The sequence below is a fragment of the Podarcis cretensis genome (assembly GCF_951804945.1).
Source record: "Podarcis cretensis genome assembly, chromosome: 1".
Lineage (NCBI taxonomy): Eukaryota > Metazoa > Chordata > Lepidosauria > Squamata > Lacertidae > Podarcis > Podarcis cretensis.
This window is the reverse complement of record NC_137170.1, coordinates 9,753,444-9,770,392: the sequence shown is the minus strand read 5'-3', so window position 1 is coordinate 9,770,392 and position 16,949 is coordinate 9,753,444. Positions and strand designations below refer to the sequence as shown.

General features: G+C 47.1%; 1 protein-coding gene across 1 annotated transcript in view; it reads right to left on the bottom strand.

Annotated features, from left to right (window-relative positions):
* The window catches only part of MNAT1 (MNAT1 component of CDK activating kinase), a 151,836-nt gene that overhangs the window by 26,282 nt on the left and 108,605 nt on the right, over positions 1-16,949 (bottom strand). The window lies entirely within an intron of this gene.

Genomic DNA, 16,949 nt, shown 5'->3' with positions numbered 1-16,949 from the left:
CTGAAAAATATCTATTAACTAAAACTTGATTCTGACAAGTTGCAGAAATATAGAGTTCCTACAGCTCAGTAATGTACAACCCAGGGATTTTTTGGTATGTGTGTGTAAGGTGAAGTGGAGAAAAAGTTACACAATTGATTTTGCAGTGGCATGCAAAAGCATAGGGAAGGGAGCAAGGTAGAAAGGAGATTGGCGACATTTATGACTGCAAGGGGGGGAGCTGATTTAACTTGTGATTTTACTGTGAAATAATTCAAAAATTATTTCAGACCTCACCACGCTTTATTAAACACATTCACCGAGATTGTACGACATACCCAAGGCTGCCTAAACAAGTTTCAAATATTTCAGATACATGCTGCTGAACGCAAAACTGCATTGTCTTGCAAAAAGGTAGGCCTTGTTTGGAACAGTGTCTCACAGGAAATTATAGCAAATGAAAACCACACCACCCTGCCGTCTCCTCTCCAACGAGGTAGGATTTATGTTTTTACATTTAAAGCCAGTTGCGCAAAGGAACAAAAATACAGCCGTGTTACCTTCTAGCCTTGACAATGGCTAATCTGTAAATTCTGCATATGTTCAAGTCATTATTTTATTATTAGAAACATTACAAGACTTTGAGACGTTCCGAGTCCAAAACTCAAAAAACACATTTCTTGACATTGCAGGTAAGGCCAGGAACTGTATTTACTTACTAACTGCCTGGAATTTGTTTGAAGGTATTAAAGTTTAATAAAAAAACCACACAAACACAAATACACCTCTGCTTTACCAAGACATAATGGAGCAACCACTTCAGTTATTAGTAGAGTGAATTTTTCGTTCCTCTCTCATAATGCTAGAAGTTGGAGGCGTCCAATGATGCTAAATGTTGGAAGATTCAACACAGCCAAGGTTAAACTAGGAAACTCACTCTCATAAGAAGCAGTGGTGGCCACCAATTTGTTGTTGTTTAGTCGTTTAGTCGTGTCCGACTCTTCGTGACCCCATGGACCAGAGCACGCCAGGCACTCCTGTCTTCCACTGCCTCCCACAGTTTGGTCAAACTCATGTTGGGAGCTTCAAGAACACTGTCCAACCATCTCGTCCTCTGTCGTCCCCTTCTCCTTGTGCCTTCAATCTTTCCCAACATCAGGGTCTTTTCCAGGGAGTCTTCTCTTCTCATGAGGTGGCCAAAGTACTGGAGCCTCAGCTTCAGGATCTGTCCTTCTAGTGAGCACTCAGAGCTGATTTCCTTAAGAATGGGTCGGTTTGATCTTCTTGCAGTCCATGGGACTCTCAAGATTCTCCTCCAGCACCATAATTCAAAAGCATCAATTCTTTGGTGATCAGCCTTTTTTATGGTCCAGCTCTCGCTTCCATACATCATTACTGGGAAAACCATAGCTTTAACTAGGTGGACCTTTGTTGGCAAGGTGATGTCTCTGCTTTTTTTTTTTTTTTTTTTTTTGGCTTTAAAAGAGGAACGGGCAAATTCATGGAGGATAAGGCAATCAATGGCTACTAGCCATTGACAACTATGTTCTTCATCTGATTGTGACTTGTTGGGATTTAGAAGTGGAGAGAGAGATGTTGCACTCAGGTCCTGGTTCAGGACTTCCTACAGACATCTGGCTGGCCAGTGTAAGAACGGGGGGGGGGGGGTGTTGGGACTAGTGTTGGCAAGCACCTAAGGAAACGGGGGCAATTGGCAGGCCCCCAGCTGACTCCAGCCCACTGGCCGGTGTGCCGGGCGAACTCCGGTCCTTGGTGCAGCATAAATCTGTGGCCCCAGGCTTTAGAAGACTGAGCACGCTATGCAGCAGAGCAAACGCTGCACAAACAGAAGTGGCACGAAAGGCTGTGTGAGCGTATTTACAAGCAGGTTTATTCAGCGTAGACCAGGACAAAAGGAGACATGTCTGATCTCCTTCGTGTCCAAAGCAAAACAGCATAAGCAAAAGCTATACACAAAACAGAAGTACCCAGCAAACTGTGCTGGAATGTAAACAGACATGTGACATGCAACAATTCCACATGCCTGTTCCTTAAGGTGGAACGGAATTTTCAACAACTAGATGAGCCATTGACCTGATCCAGCAGGTTTCTTCTCCTTGATTTTGTATTAAGGAACCAGCCACTTTGCCCTTTGCGCAAACACGGTACAATTTAGATCTCCAGGCTTGCGATCGCACTAAATGAAAGACTGCTTTATGCCCGGTGCCTAAGTGTATTTATTGGTCAACCAGCTCTCCGTGTGGCAGAGCAACAGAGACATCTCTCTCCCCAACATAGAACATAACATGCTGCGTTTGTAAGAAAGCTCTTCCCAAAGAGAAAATACTACGTCTGAACATGCCACTAAGGAAGGAAAGCTTACAACAGGGAGGCTACTGTCTGAATGATACGGACACCTGAAACTTTTCGAAAACTGGAAAACTCTTTTATTGCCAAAGGACTCTCAAATTGGCCTTCTCAAAGCTCAGGAGAAGGAAGGTTGCAGGAGGTGGACCAACGTTTTTTCCATCTTAGCGGGGAATCCAACGGGTGCCCTTGCGCTCAAAGAAAAGCTTTTGGTCCCGCTGACACCTTTGTTAATGGAAGAGGAAGGGGTTCACTCTTCCCACTATGCCCCCCCAAACCACCTCTACCCTGTCCCAAAGGGTGGTTTTAAGAGGTGGCGGGAGATGCAGGGAGGAGAGGGAAATTGGCAAAAATCGCCTCCTTTCCCCTCCAGTTAGCAGAGAATCCACTGGGTCAAAAGCTCACCTGTGAATACAAGGGCATATTGACTTGGTTTTCCTGTCCCAATTTTGATGATAATGTTTAGCCCAGTTGCATTGGGGGGCCCTCCTGCACATTCTGTAGGGGTGGCAGCTGAACTTCTGCCCCAAAGTCCTGCCCTGATAGCATTCCATGACTGATCTTTTCATAAAATTTTGAAGGAGCCATCAAAATGCCTTGGAAGATGCTTTGAAAGCCACTAACTTTTCAGCGCCATCCTACCCAACATACCATAAACCCATTCCTTTCTTGCCCTGAATTTCCAACACTTTTAGCCACTGAAAAGTGACTGTCCGTAACTTCAGCAAAACACTAAGACTGAAGATTCAGTAGGCCTTGCTACCCTCCTACAACATACACAAAAACCCAGGGACTATTCCAGAATAAAATGGTATAATTACATTTCCTACAGTGACCTTGTAATCTCTGGAGTATTTACTCTAGACTAAACAATCCCCTTCAGCTGCCCTGTGTCTGATTGTCAATGAAAGAAGCTTGTTTGACAACTGCTCAGAGCAGAAACGTTTTTTTTCCATGATTGCTTTTTTTCCTTTTCTTTTTTAAGTGAAGGGTCGGGGAAAGCACATATTACTGGAGAAGCATTCAGAGCACACCGGCTCATGTGAGATCAATGAGTTAATTCTGAAGCCGAACGCCAACAAAAACAATTACTGGGGACATTCTCCTGTCAGGTCCAGGCTTTTGAGGTTAATTTAGTGGTAACATGCGCAGCTGAAGCCAACTTGGAATATAAGTAACTGCACGGTCTGGTGTAGGCTTCCTTTTTTGCCCCCCCCTTCCTTTATACATTTTCCATATTCTTGGGTTTTATCATCCTCCTGGGGCCGTTAACAGCTACAGAACCCACACTAGGCCCACAGGTGGGCGGACAGGAAGGAGAAAAATTCTGTTTCATAAGCGGCCCGCTCCTAACATATTCCGTTAACGACCTTGACAGAAGTGCTCCTTGAAGAGAAAAGGAGAGAAAGCTCCATATACTGCAGGGTGCCATTTGAAAAGCCCAGAAGACCTCTTGCCAGAAACGTCCCAGCTTCTCCAAACAGCTCCAGGCTTCCTGCAGGAGGCCACGTTGCTGTCCTTGGTTGCCGTTCAGCTGGCCAAGCCTCTGCTATCTGCTTCCCTCGTTATTTGGAAAGAAAACAGGCTCACGTTGGTTCCAAGCCACCACCTCACCATCAAAGCAGGGTCACTCCAAACATTCACGAAGGCCAAATAAACCCGTTCCTAGAAATCAGGAGTTGTGATCCAGCTCCTGCCGTGCAGAACTCATCTTTTCGGCAACGCTGGGTGTCCCTGGAGAGGAGTCCACAAACCCATCAGAAGGCCCGTCCAGTCTGTTCAAAGGAGCAAGGGACTGTGAGGTGGTTGCACATCTCCCGCCAGATGTGTATCTGCACCTCGTTCCCAATGTGTGCATTAGCCCAGCTTCTGCACCTGATTCTCTCTCCATTGCTGGCCTGGGACAATTTCACTGTTATTTGTTGATGCCTATTGAATCATTCCAATGCTTGCTCTTCCATAGTGCTATCCATATGGAAAGTGAATTAAACATATTTTTCACATTCTCTTCCCAAATGCAGTGTAGAGGTAGGACAATGAGGAGGAGGAGGCAGTTTCACTGGGCCGATCTCATGGTGTGAACCATTTGTTCAACCATGGAGTAGCAAGTCGTACTGATTCAGAGAAAGCTCCGGGTCCCAAATTCTGCCTTTTGCACCACTCTCATGATGCCACTGGCTGGGGATCTTGTGGTCCTCCTGATGATCATAGAATCAGAGTCCCATGGACTGCAAGAAGATCAAACCTATCCATTCTTAAGGAAATCAGCCCTGAGTGCTCACTGGAAGGACAGATCCTGAAGCTGAGGCTCCAATACTTTGGCCACCTCATGAGAAGAGAAGACTCCCTGGAAAAGACCCTGATGTTGGGAAAGATGGAGGGCACAAGGAGAAGGGGACAACAGAGGACGAGATGGTTGGACAGTGTTCTCAAAGCTACCAGCATGAGTTTGACCAAACTGTGGGAGGCAGTGGAAGACAGGAGTGCCTGGCGTGCTCTGGTCCATGGGGTCACAAAGAGTTGGACATGACTAAGCGACTAAACAACAACAACATAGTTGGAAGGGACCCCAAGGGTCATCTAGTCCAATCCCCTGCAACGCAGGAATCTCAGCTCAAGCATCCCTGACAGATGGCCATCCAACCTCTGCTTCAAAACCTCCAAGGGAGGAGAGTCCACAAACTCCCGAGAGAGGCCGTTCCACTCTCAAACAGCTCTTACTGCCAGAATGTGTTTCCTGGTGTTTACTCAGAATCTCTTTTCTTCCAACTTGAAGCCATTGGTTGGACTACAACTCCCATCAGCCCCAACCGGCATGGGAAATGGTATGGGATGGTGTGAACCATAGTCCAACAGCATCTGTCGGGCCACAGGTCCCCCAGCCTTGCATTTCAGCCTGAAAAGGCTCTTGATTTCCATTTCAGCTTGGATCCTCGGGTAGCAGCTGTGGCTAGGAGCGCTTTTGCTCGGCTTAAGCTAGTACGACAGCTGCAAGGAGAAGACTGATTTGGCCACTGCCACTCATGCCTTGCTTGTTTATTTATTGGCCAGTCTTCAATCATGGCTCTCAGCGTTGCTTCCAATAAAACCACAAAAAGTACAATAAAGAAGAAAACCCAACACAGCATACAAATCACAGCAGGCAGATAAAAGCCAGAAGAACATCACAACAGACACAGTCCTAGCCACATCCAAGCTGAATTAGTGGAGGTTCCTTTGAAAAGGTGGTGCAAAACATGGCAGTAAAGAAGCAGCGCGTGCTATGAGCTCCACTTTTAAAGCAGTTACGGAGGCTTAAAATAGTTTCTGAACCAAAATTCAAATGGTTGATCTTCCACACCACCTTCAAAGCCCTCAACCAGCCTTCTCAAACGTGCTATCTTCAAGATACTTTGGGAGTCCCTGGCTGGGGCTGATAGGAATTGTAGTCCAAAACTGCAGGAGAATGAGCCTGGAGAACACTTCCCTAAACGGTTTAGGACCCGGATACTTGAAGGACCTTCTCTAAAATGAACCCGCTGATCACCATGTTCTTTGGGTGAGGTCCTACTCTAGGTCCTGCCTCGGCCCAGTGTACCTGAAGGAGCGTCTCCACCCCCATCGTTCTGCCCGGATGCTGAGGTCCAGCGCCGAGGGCCTTCTGGCGGTTCCCTCATTGCGAGAAGCAAAGCTACAGGGAACCAGGCAGAGGGCCTTCTCGGTAGTGGCGCCCGCCCTGTGGAACGCCCTCCCATCAGATGTCAAAGCGATAAACAACTACCTGACATTCAGAAGACATCTTAAGGCAGCCCTGTTCAAGGAAGTTTTTAATGTGTGACATTTTAGTGTATTTTTGGTCTCTGTGGAAGCCGCCCAGAGTGGCTGGGGAAACCCAGCCAGATGGGCGGGGTACAAATAATAATATATTATTATTATTATTATTATTATTATTATTATTATTATTATTCGCCAATGATGGAAGACTGGCTCGTCTGCAATGGCCGTGTCATTCAAACCCTGACACAAAGTCCTTCCTTTGATGCTATTTTGATTCAAGATGGAAACAGTATTTTTCCAAACAGCTTTTGACTAATGTAACTAGCTCTACGCAGGGCTGCCCTTGAAACTGTCCCACAAACTCCAGCGGGTGCAGAATGCTGCAGTGAGGCTCCTCACGGGGTCCCTGCCATGGGAGCATATTCACCCAGTGTTTTACCAGTTGCACTGGCTCCCAGTGGAGTATAGGGTCAGGTTCAAGGTGCTGGTCTTGACCTTTATAGCCCTTTGCAGCTTAGGGCCCTCATATTTACGAGACCGCCTCTCCTGGTCTGCCCCGCAGAGGACCTTAAGGTCCATGAATAACCATAGTTTAGAGGTCCCGGGCCCTAAGGAAGTCAGACTATCCTCCACCAGGGCCAGGGCCTTTTCAGTGATGGCTCCAACCTGGTGGAATGCTCTGTCCCATGAGACTAGGGCCCGTCAGGATTTAACCTCCTTCCATCGGGCCTGTAAGACAGAGCTATTCATAGAATCATAGAATCATAGAGTTGGAAGAGACCACAAGGGCCATCGAGTCCACAAGGGCCATCGAGTCCACAAGGAAGAGACCACAAGGGCCATCGAGTCCAACCTGCCTGGCCTTTAATCTGAATTCAGGCTGATCTTTTATTTCCCTTCTCTTCCCTCCCCCTCCCCTTTTATGAAGATTATCCGCTCTGAGACCCCACAGCTAATTCTCCCCTGGCCTCCTCACTGGCCCAAGTAGGACCAATTCAGCCAGATAGCCCTGGGGATTACCTAATGCTAATTTCCCCTAAATTGATTTCTGAATTTTGAATTTTATTGTTATTCATGTTTTTATACTGTATTTTATGCTGCTTTTACAATTAAGTGTTTTACATTTGTTGTTAGCTGCCCTGAGCCTGGTTTCTGAACCGGGAAGGGTGGGGTATAAATAAAACATTATTAATTATTATTATGATTATTATGATTATTAATTTTTGGCCTGAAGTCGCTTCCCATTTGATACTGATGCTTCTCTGCTCAGTTGTTTTTGCTTTATTGCGATTCATTAAGCATGTCAGATGCCTATCACAATAGCTCACTGATGTAGATAGAACCTTTAGCTCGTGAGACAAATTAGGCCCAGCGGGGCCCCCAGTTTCCTATGACATCACTGTGATGTCACGAGTTTGACAAAGTGGTCTGTGGGCTTGGAGGACACCAGGATCCTATCCTAGCCTCTAGGCAGTTTACAATAAAATATTAACAGTTTGCTGTTGTTCTTTCTGTCCTTTTTTCATTGTTGTTACAGGGCTACACTGAATGGCAGAGCAAGGGTGGAAGCCCCAGCATGGATGAGATCCTACTTTGTAAAATGCTAGGCGTATTGATCCACTCTAAGATGGAAGAGGCAACAAAACCACCCAACACAAACTTTGGATTCCAAAAGAGCGCCAGATGGCTACTCAAGAGTGGAGCAGGGAGCGGACGGGAATATTTATCTAAATACATAAAAAGGATAAGCTTACATTAGTAGCATAGGAAAATCTCAGCTGCCAACAGAGCAGTCTTGGGAACCTCATTCAGCACTTAGCACTGGGAAAACTCAGCCCTCATTGGCAAAACATTAACTTGTGTTTCCATCTCGTCTGGAGCAAATTAGTGTAATTGGCAGTGCCAGAGAGAGAGAGCGGTGCCACTTGGGAGTCGCATGGATCTTGCAATCCTTCTTTTTATCCCGCAATAGAAAATATTCTGCTGTATTTCACAAAAACCATAGGCAACGTGTTAAAATTATTTTGTTCTTCTTTCCAAGTAAGACACAAACAAGAAAGCGACAGAAGGCTTCAGTCATCAACACCGCTACCCTGTTCATAAAATGTGATAAGCAAATGTTTTGGCTACACAAATTTATTTGACTAAAAGAAGACTATTCACACACAAGAGGGAGGTTTTCAGAAGAGTGTGTGCATGTGCCTATAAACAATTTTTTTTTTGGCGGGGGGATTAAGAGGGCAAAAAAGATTCAGTCGGGGCTAAGCACACCCAGTGGGCACTAAATGATGGCTGTCAAGGGGAAGGGTGGACGGAAGAGGAGGGCAGGAAGTGGAATAGAGTATTCTGGAATAGGGCACGGTTACCTCACCTGGAGTACTGTGTCCAGTTCTGGGCACCACAGTTCAAGAAGGACACTGACAAACTGGAATGTGTCCAGAGGAGGGCAACCAAAATGGTCAAAGGCCTGGAAACGATGCCTTATGAGGAACGGCTAAGGGAGCTGGGCATGTTTAGCCTGGAGAAGAGGAGGTTAAGGGGTGATATGATAGCCATGTTCAAATATATAAAAGGATGTCACATAGAGGAGGGAGAAAGGTTGTTTTCTGCTGCTCCAGAGAAGCGGACACGGAGCAATGGATCCAAACTACAAGAAAAAAGATTCCACCTAAACATTAGGAAGAACTTCCTGACAGTAAGAGCTGTTCGACAGTGGAATTTGCTGCCAAGGAGTGTGGTGGAGTCTCCTTCTTTGGAGGTCTTTAAGCAGAGGCTTGACAACCATATGTTAGGAGTGCTCTGATGGTGTTTCCTGCTTGGCAGGGGGTTGGACTCGATGGCCCTTGTAGTCTCTTCCAACTCTATGATTCTATGATTATATACCTGCTTGAAACCCTGAACAAGCAACATTTTATTGCAGGTCTTAAAGGTAAACGGTAAAGGGACCCCTGACCATTAGGTACAGTCGTGACTGACTCTGGGGTTGTGGCGCTCATCTCGCTTTATTGGCCGAGGGAGCCGGCGTACAGCTTCCAGGTCATGTGGCCAGCATGACTAAGCCGCTTCTGGCAAGCCAGAGCAGCACATGGAAACGCCGTTTACCTTCCTGCCGAAGTGGTACCTATTTATCTACTTCCCTTTGACGTGCTTTCGAACTGCTAGGTTGGCAGGAGCAGGGACCAAGCAACGGGAGCTCACCCCGTGGCGGGATTCGAACCACCAACCTTCTGATCAGCAAGTCCTAGGCTCTGTGGTTTAACCCACAACGCCACCCGCGTCCCTTTCATTGCAGGTCTTACCTGTACCCATTTAATACTAAACTTTTCCCTTTCTCACCTTTGCCCTGCCATCTTGTCCACGCACAAGATCTGCAACATTCCACATTCTCTAGCTTCAGGAAATCCCTTCCATAGCAACTATTCTGCCAAGAAACCTGTGTGCATCTGGCACAGCAGTGCCTCTACGCACAGACAGAGACACACCTGTCTGCATCTGCCACCTGCCCACCCACAGATTCTGGGGCGCATTGAAGGGAACACAAGTGCGCTGGGCATCACTGTCACCTTGCATGAACCAAGTGAACCCATGGGGAACCCATGGGGTGCATCTGGTAGTCCCCCGTGGCTGTGCAACGCAGGGGTGGACAGCTTGGCTGGAGCAGGAGTCCTGAGCAGCCAGGAAAGTCTGTTCATCATTACTGACTCTCTCATTGAGGAATCCTTGACACGTCTCCGTGGAACCCCAGGATTCCTTTGGAACCTTGGCTTGAAAACCACTACATTAGAACATCAAGACTGCTGCCATTTCACTTTGCTGTTTGTTCTTTCCCCCCTTTTAAACAAATATCACTGTTAGTCATCGGCTACAGCAAAAACTTCACATTCCTAAAATAATACTGCAACTTGATTACTACAAGTTATCGCTTACTAGCCAGTTTCCCAAAGCGATGTGCAGACCTCAGCTTCTTCAAGTCTCAGGAGCAAAGGACTCCCTTCCCCCCACCCACCCACCCACCCACCCCTTTTTGCTGCCAGTGCAGCGTATTATTTTTGTCCTGCAGCTTTCTGAAAAAATTACTTCTGGTAGCATTTTCTATTGATTTTTGGAGACATTGTTTATTACTTTCAGGGCATTTCATGAGATGGGTCTTTCAAAAATATATTTCTGCCTGTCTAATATCCTTTCACAGCGGACTTGCTGCAGCCTTATCAGCAAAATCACTGTACATTTCGCTGAATAGCCAGGTGGGGAGGAACAGAACTCTTAGGGCCTTAGCTACGGGGCTATGGGTGATGGAGCCAGTGTTGTAGTGTAGTGGTTAGAGTCCTGGACTGGGACCTGGGAGACCAGGGTTCAAATCCCTACTCACCCATTCATTCATTCACTCATTCATTCATTCATTCATTTTCTATGCTAGCCTTCATCTGTAAGATCTCAAGACAGTTCGCAACACAAAAATACAGTCATACCTCATGTTACGTCTGCTTCATGTTACGTTCTTTCAGGATACGTCCCGCGGCGACCCGGAAGTACCAGAAAGGGTTACTTCCGGGTTTCGCCGCTCGCACATGCGCAGAAGCGGCAAATTGCAACCCACGCGTGCGCAAACGCGCCGCTGTGGGTTGCGCTCTTTTCATGTTGTGAACAGGCCTCCGGAACAGATTTGCAACCAGAGGTACAACTGTACAAGATAAAAACTCAAAATGCACAATAAAAATGAGAACAACACACACACACATTTAACGCCCCACTTGGTGACTTTGGGCCAGTCACAGTGTCTCAGCCTCACCTACCTCATAGGGTTGTTTTGAGGATAAAATTGGCAACCGGGGGTGGGGCAGGGACAAGAGAAGAGAGAACCATGCACACTGCTTTGAGCACTTGGGGAAAAGAGCAGGATATAAATAGAATGAATGAAGCTCTGGATCAGGAAGAGCGAATATGAAGCTTTCCGAGTGTTCAAAATTAGATGGGCACCAGGCACATTTTGCACCTGGCTATTGGCCACTTGCGACCAAGTGCAGGTGCCAGGGTGCCAGGAGGGCGCTTGACATCTCCACCACCTGGAGGTGCATGCCTAGGAATCCTTGGATCTTAACCGTTTGCACACACTGATACCACTTCCTGTAGAATTCCATCCGTTATATTTTACTTGCACAATCAGAATGAATTTCAGGAACAAAAATGCTTTTTCTGTGCAGCCTGAGCAGGAGCACTGAACGACATTATAGTGAATTGTTGTCGTTTGTCTTCACTTACCACACCCCACTGCCCTTCTCACAATTGTGAAGACTATCCCTACATTATGAATGGTCGTCTGTGTCACCATTCAGAAAAAGATGTCAGAATAGGCCAATCAATATATATGGACTGTCCCTGGATCAAGTGACTTTTCTTCTTTAAGTTCTCAAAGCCTTCACCTTCTTCTCTCCTTCCTTTGGGGATCACTCGTAGCTAGTAAGATTGTCTTCCATAAACAAGGTCTTAACAGTAAGGCCTTAGAATCATAAAATCATAGAGTTGGAAGAGACCACAAGGGCCATCAAGTCCAACCCCCTGCCAAGCAGGAAACACCATCAGAGCACTCCTGACATATGGTTGTCAAGCCTCTGCTTAAAGACCTCCAAAGAAGGAGACTCCACCACACTCCTTGGCAGCAAATTCCACTGTCGAACAGCTCTTACTGTCAGGAAGTTCTTCCTAACGTTTAGGTGGAATCTTCTTTCTTGTAGTTTGGAGCCATTGCTCCGTGTCCACTTCTCTGGAGCAGCAGAAAACAACCTTTCTCCCTCCTCTATGTGACATCCTTTTATATATTTGAACATGCCTATCATATCACCCCTTAACCTCTTCTTCTCCAGGCTAAACATGCCCAGCTCCCTTAGCCGTTCCTCATAAGGCATCATTTCCAGGCCTTTGACCATTTTGGTTGCCCTCCTCTGGACACGTTCCAGTTTGTCAGTGTCCTTCTTGAACTGTGGTGCCCAGAACTGGACACAGTACTCCAGGTAAGTGACTGTGGAGGCCAATTCTGGATCCACACATCCTTCCACAGTGGGGACATAGGTTTCTGGGCAGGAGTTGATCACGGTGTGCATTCGCCACGCCTGTCTTCCTCTTAGCGCATTTCTCCCTTTCGTCCTGAGTTCAAGCATCTTCAAAGCCCATGACACCTTTGGTAAAGGCTGTTCTCCAATTGAAGCGCTCACAGGCCAGTGTTTCCCAGTTGTCTGTGCTTATACTACTTTTTTTAGATTTGCCTTGAGAGAGCCTTTAAACCTCTTTTGTTGACCACCACATTATGTTTTCCATTTTTAAGTTCGGAGTAGAGTAGTTGCTTTGGAAGACGATAATCAGGCATCCGAACAACATGGCCAGTCCAACAAAGTTGATGTTGAAAACTCATTGCTTCAACACTGGTGATCTTTGCTTCTTCCAGTACACTGGCATTAGTTCGCCTGTCTTCCAAAGTGATGTGTAAAAATTTTGGAGACACCGTTGATGGAATCTTTCAAGGAGTTGGAGATAGTGTTTATAAGTGGTCCATGTTTCACAAGAGTACAGTAAGGTTGGTAGTACTACAACTTTGTAAACAAGGATTTTGCTTTCTCTGTGAATGTCCCGGTTCTCAAACACCCTGCACTTCAATCGGGAGAGAGCTAGCTCAAGGTCGTCATCTGAACTAGCCAGATGTTTAATGAAAATCAATCACCGACAGCCCATCATTTAAAACACAAGACTTCAGAGCTGTCCTGCCCCAAAATGGCAACCAGGCATTCCATTTTGGCAACTGGAACCTTGGATTGAAGAGCCACTTGGCGCCCAGTTTATATAGCTGAGTTTCTAACACTGCGCCTTCCAGATGGCACTGGGTGCCAACTCCAACTAACCCTGCCAACAGGGCAAATCATCAGAAATGATGAGAGCTGCAGTCCAGCGACACGTGGGGTGTCTCACGTTGGCTCCCCATCTCCTCACCTAGGGTCTTGAGGTCCTGATGCAGATACCCACAACAGCTAGCAAAATTGGCAGGGTGTGCCTTTTGGCTCATAGTCTCTTACCCATGTTAGTTACCGTAAGACGCACTCCATAAGACGCACTTTTTTCCTCCTATAAAGTAAGGGGAAATGTGAGTGTGTCTTATGGAGTGAATGGCGCTGCGCAGAGAGGTAGAGCTGCGCAGCGCCCTTTCAGCAAGGTGCCTGTCTTGCGAAGCTGGAGGAGGAACAGAAGGGACTCCTTCTGTTCCTTCTCCAGCTTCGCTTGAAGGGGCGCTGCACAGTTCTCCCTCTCTGCGCAGCGCCCCTTCAGCGACGTGCCGGTCCTGGCTTCTGTCTTAGCCGCGCGCAGCCTCTTCGGGCAGGGGGAGCCTTCATCCTTATCCTATAAGCCAGGACAGCAAGAGGGATCGCTACACAGCGATCCCGCTTGCTGTGATGGCTTCTGCCCTTAGCTCCGCGCAGCCTCTTCCAGGCAGGGGGAGCCTTCATCCCGCTGCCTGAGAGAGGCTGCGTGCGGCTATCCTATAAGCCAGGACAGCAAGAGGGATCGCTACACAGCGATCCCGCTTGCTGTGATGGCTTCTGCCCTTAGCTCCGCGCAGCCTCTTCCAGGCAGGGGGAGCCTTCATCCCGCTGCCCTGAAGAGGCCTGGCGTGGTCATTCCAGAAGCCAGAACAGCCACACGGTATCCCAGAAGCCAGATCCCTCTTGCTATTCTGGCTTCTGGGATTCAAAATATTTTTTTTCTTGTTTTCCTCCCCCAAAAACTAGGTGCGTCTTATCATCTGGTACGTCCTATAGAGCGAAAAGTACAGTGTTTGTTACATGTACTGCTTTTAGGCAAGAGCAAGGACATTTAACAAACAGCGAATGTCACATGATGACTTCAGGCTGTGTGCCAGCAAGCATGACACAGGGAGGCTGTTTCATGTTTGGCTGCTGAAAGCCGGTTCTCAAAACTCTAGTGGAAAACACGAAATGCCAAGAGCTGAGAGATTCCTGATGCGGAATGAGAGGCCCATTCCTTACCACCACACATTGCAACTCGTCATTCGGAATCCCAGGGCTTTGGAGGCCCAAGCAGCTGTTCTGCTAACAGGTGGCGTTTGCAAGCTCAGGCTGCGCCAGGGCTGGGAAAGCTAATTAACATTTGCCTCTAATAACCTGATACACCAGATAGTGAGAAGATGTGAAACCCAAAATGTAAAGGGCTCCTCAAATAAAACAGTTGGGGCAGACCCTCAAGAAACCAAAGCAAACCCTACACAATGACATCATAGGTTAATTCCCTATGAATTCCCTACCCAAAGAAGCAAGAGAGCGAGGAACGGATCTCCTGAACTGCTTTGTTGCATATGAAAGGATCCACATTTAGTCTCAGCTCATCACCTTGAAGGACAACAACAACAACAATAATAATAATTTATTATTTGTATCCCGCCCATCTGGCTGGGTTTCCCCAGCCACTCTGGGCGGCTTCCACAGAGACCAAAAATACACTAAAATGTAACACATTAAAAACTTCCCTGAACAGGGCTGCCCTAAGATGTCTTCTGAATGTCAGATAGTTGTTTATCGCTTTGACATCTGATGGGAGGGCGTTCCACAGGGCGGGCGCCACTACCGAGAAGGCCCTCTGCCTGGTTCCCTGTAGCTTTGCTCGGATGAGGCCAGGCCCTAGATTAAGATAGCTATTATGCCCCCCGCCCCCAGCTTCTGCTATAAACTGGCCATGAAACTGTTGTCCACAGACTCTGAAGCCCTTGAAGAACAGCACTGTCAATGTGACATTGCTGGTGTCAGGGCTGGCACATGTTTGAGAACGGCCCTTTGCCACCTACTCTCCAAGCACCAGGGCCAAAAGGAAGCCTGCTCTCCCACCCTCCGCAACCAATACTTCTAATGCGGGGGCCCAAAAGTATCCTGGGGCAAAATGAGAATGACAGAAAGCAGCATTGCCCTCAACCCACCCAATTTCCTGTAAGCTGATGGCTGTGCATTTTTGAACCTGGTTGCTGAATATGATGAACCACGGGAGGTGGCCGATACCTTCTGTGTTTAGGATAGCATTTTATTCCCTTGCTAATTATGCTGATTCTATACTTGACCTTCCTTTGTGATGCTTTATTCTGAAATCTTTAGGAGAATCTTTTAGTTTCCTGTTAAAGTCATCCAAGTTGGCAGCCGTCACTTCTCTCTCGCAAGAGCGAGTTGCAAAGTTTTACTGTGCCGTGGGAAGAACCTCCTTTTGTCTGTTCTGAACCTTCCAACATTCAGCGTCATTTATTTGTTTTGTTTTGTTTTTTGAATTTATATACCACCCTATACCCAGAGGTCTCAGGGTGGTTCACAGAAAAGATTACAATATATAAAATCAAAATAGGAACAATGACCCAATAACAACAACACACACACCCTCCAAAAAAGAGCCACATTTTAAAAGGGTATAGGATGTGGGATGCCAATCCGGTCAACCAAAGGCCTGATTGTTATTGGTATTGTTATTATTTTTTTATTATTAATACTCCACCCATCTGGCCAGGTTTCGCCAGCCACTCTGGGCAGCTTCCAACAAAATATTTAAAATACAATAAATCACCAAACATTAAAAACATCCCTAAAAAGGAACATTTTTGCCTGGTGCCTAAAGGTGTACAATGAAGGCGCCAGGCGAACTTCCCTGGGGAGAGTATTCCACAGATGGGGAGCCACTGCAGAGAAGGCCCTGTTCTCATGTTGCCGCCCTCTGGACCTCTCGAGGGGGAGGCACACGAAGGAGGGCCTCAGAAGATGATCTCAGGGTCCAAGTATGTTCATATGGGAAGAGGTGGTCCTTGAGGTATTATAGGTCAAAACCAGCACTTGGAATTGGGCCCAGAAACTAATTGGTAGCCAGTGCAGTCGGACTAGGATCAGTGTAATATGCTCAAACCTTCTTGCTCCAGTGAGTAACCCAGCCTCTGAATTCTGCACCCGCTGAAGTTTCCGAACCGTATAACACATTGCAGTAACCTAACCCTGAGGTTACCAGAGCACAGACAACAATAGTTAGGCTATCCCTGTCCAGATAGAGGTGTAGCTGGACCACCAGCCGAAGCTGATGGAAGGCACTCCGGGCCACTGAGGCCACCTGAGCCTCAAGCAACAGCACAGGATCCAGGCGTACCTCTAAGCTGTGAGCCTGCCCTTTCAGAGGAAGTATAACCGCATCAAGAACAGGCAATCTCCCACCCATCTGGTCTAGGGAACCACCCACTAACAGTGCCTCAGTCATATCTGGATTGAGCTTTAGTTTGTTGGCTCTCATCCAGTCCATTACTGAGGCAAGACACTAACCTTTGAAGGTGACCCACAAACTGCAACTAATCCAGAATGCGGCAGCCAGACTGGTGACTGGGAGCGGCCACTGAGACCATATAACACCAGTCTTGAAAGATCTACATTGGCTCCCAGTACGTTTCCAAGCATAATTCAAAGTGTTGGTGATGACCTTTAAAGCCCTAAACGGCCTCAGTCCAGTATACCTGAAGGAGTGTCTCCACCCCCATCGTTCTACCCGGACACTGAGGTCCAGCACCGAGGGCCTTCTGGAGGTTCTCTCCCTGCGAGAAGCCAAGTTACAGGGAACCAGGCAAAGGGCCTTCTCGGTAGTGGCACCCGCCCTGTGGAACACCCTCCCACCAGATGTCAAAGAGAACAACAACTACCAGACTTTTAGAAGACATCTAAAGGCAGCCCTGTTTAGGGAAGCTTTTAATGTTTAACAGACCACTGTAGTTTAATATTTTGTTGGAAGCCACCCAGAGTGGCTGGGGAAACCCAGCCAGATGGGTGGGGTATAAATAA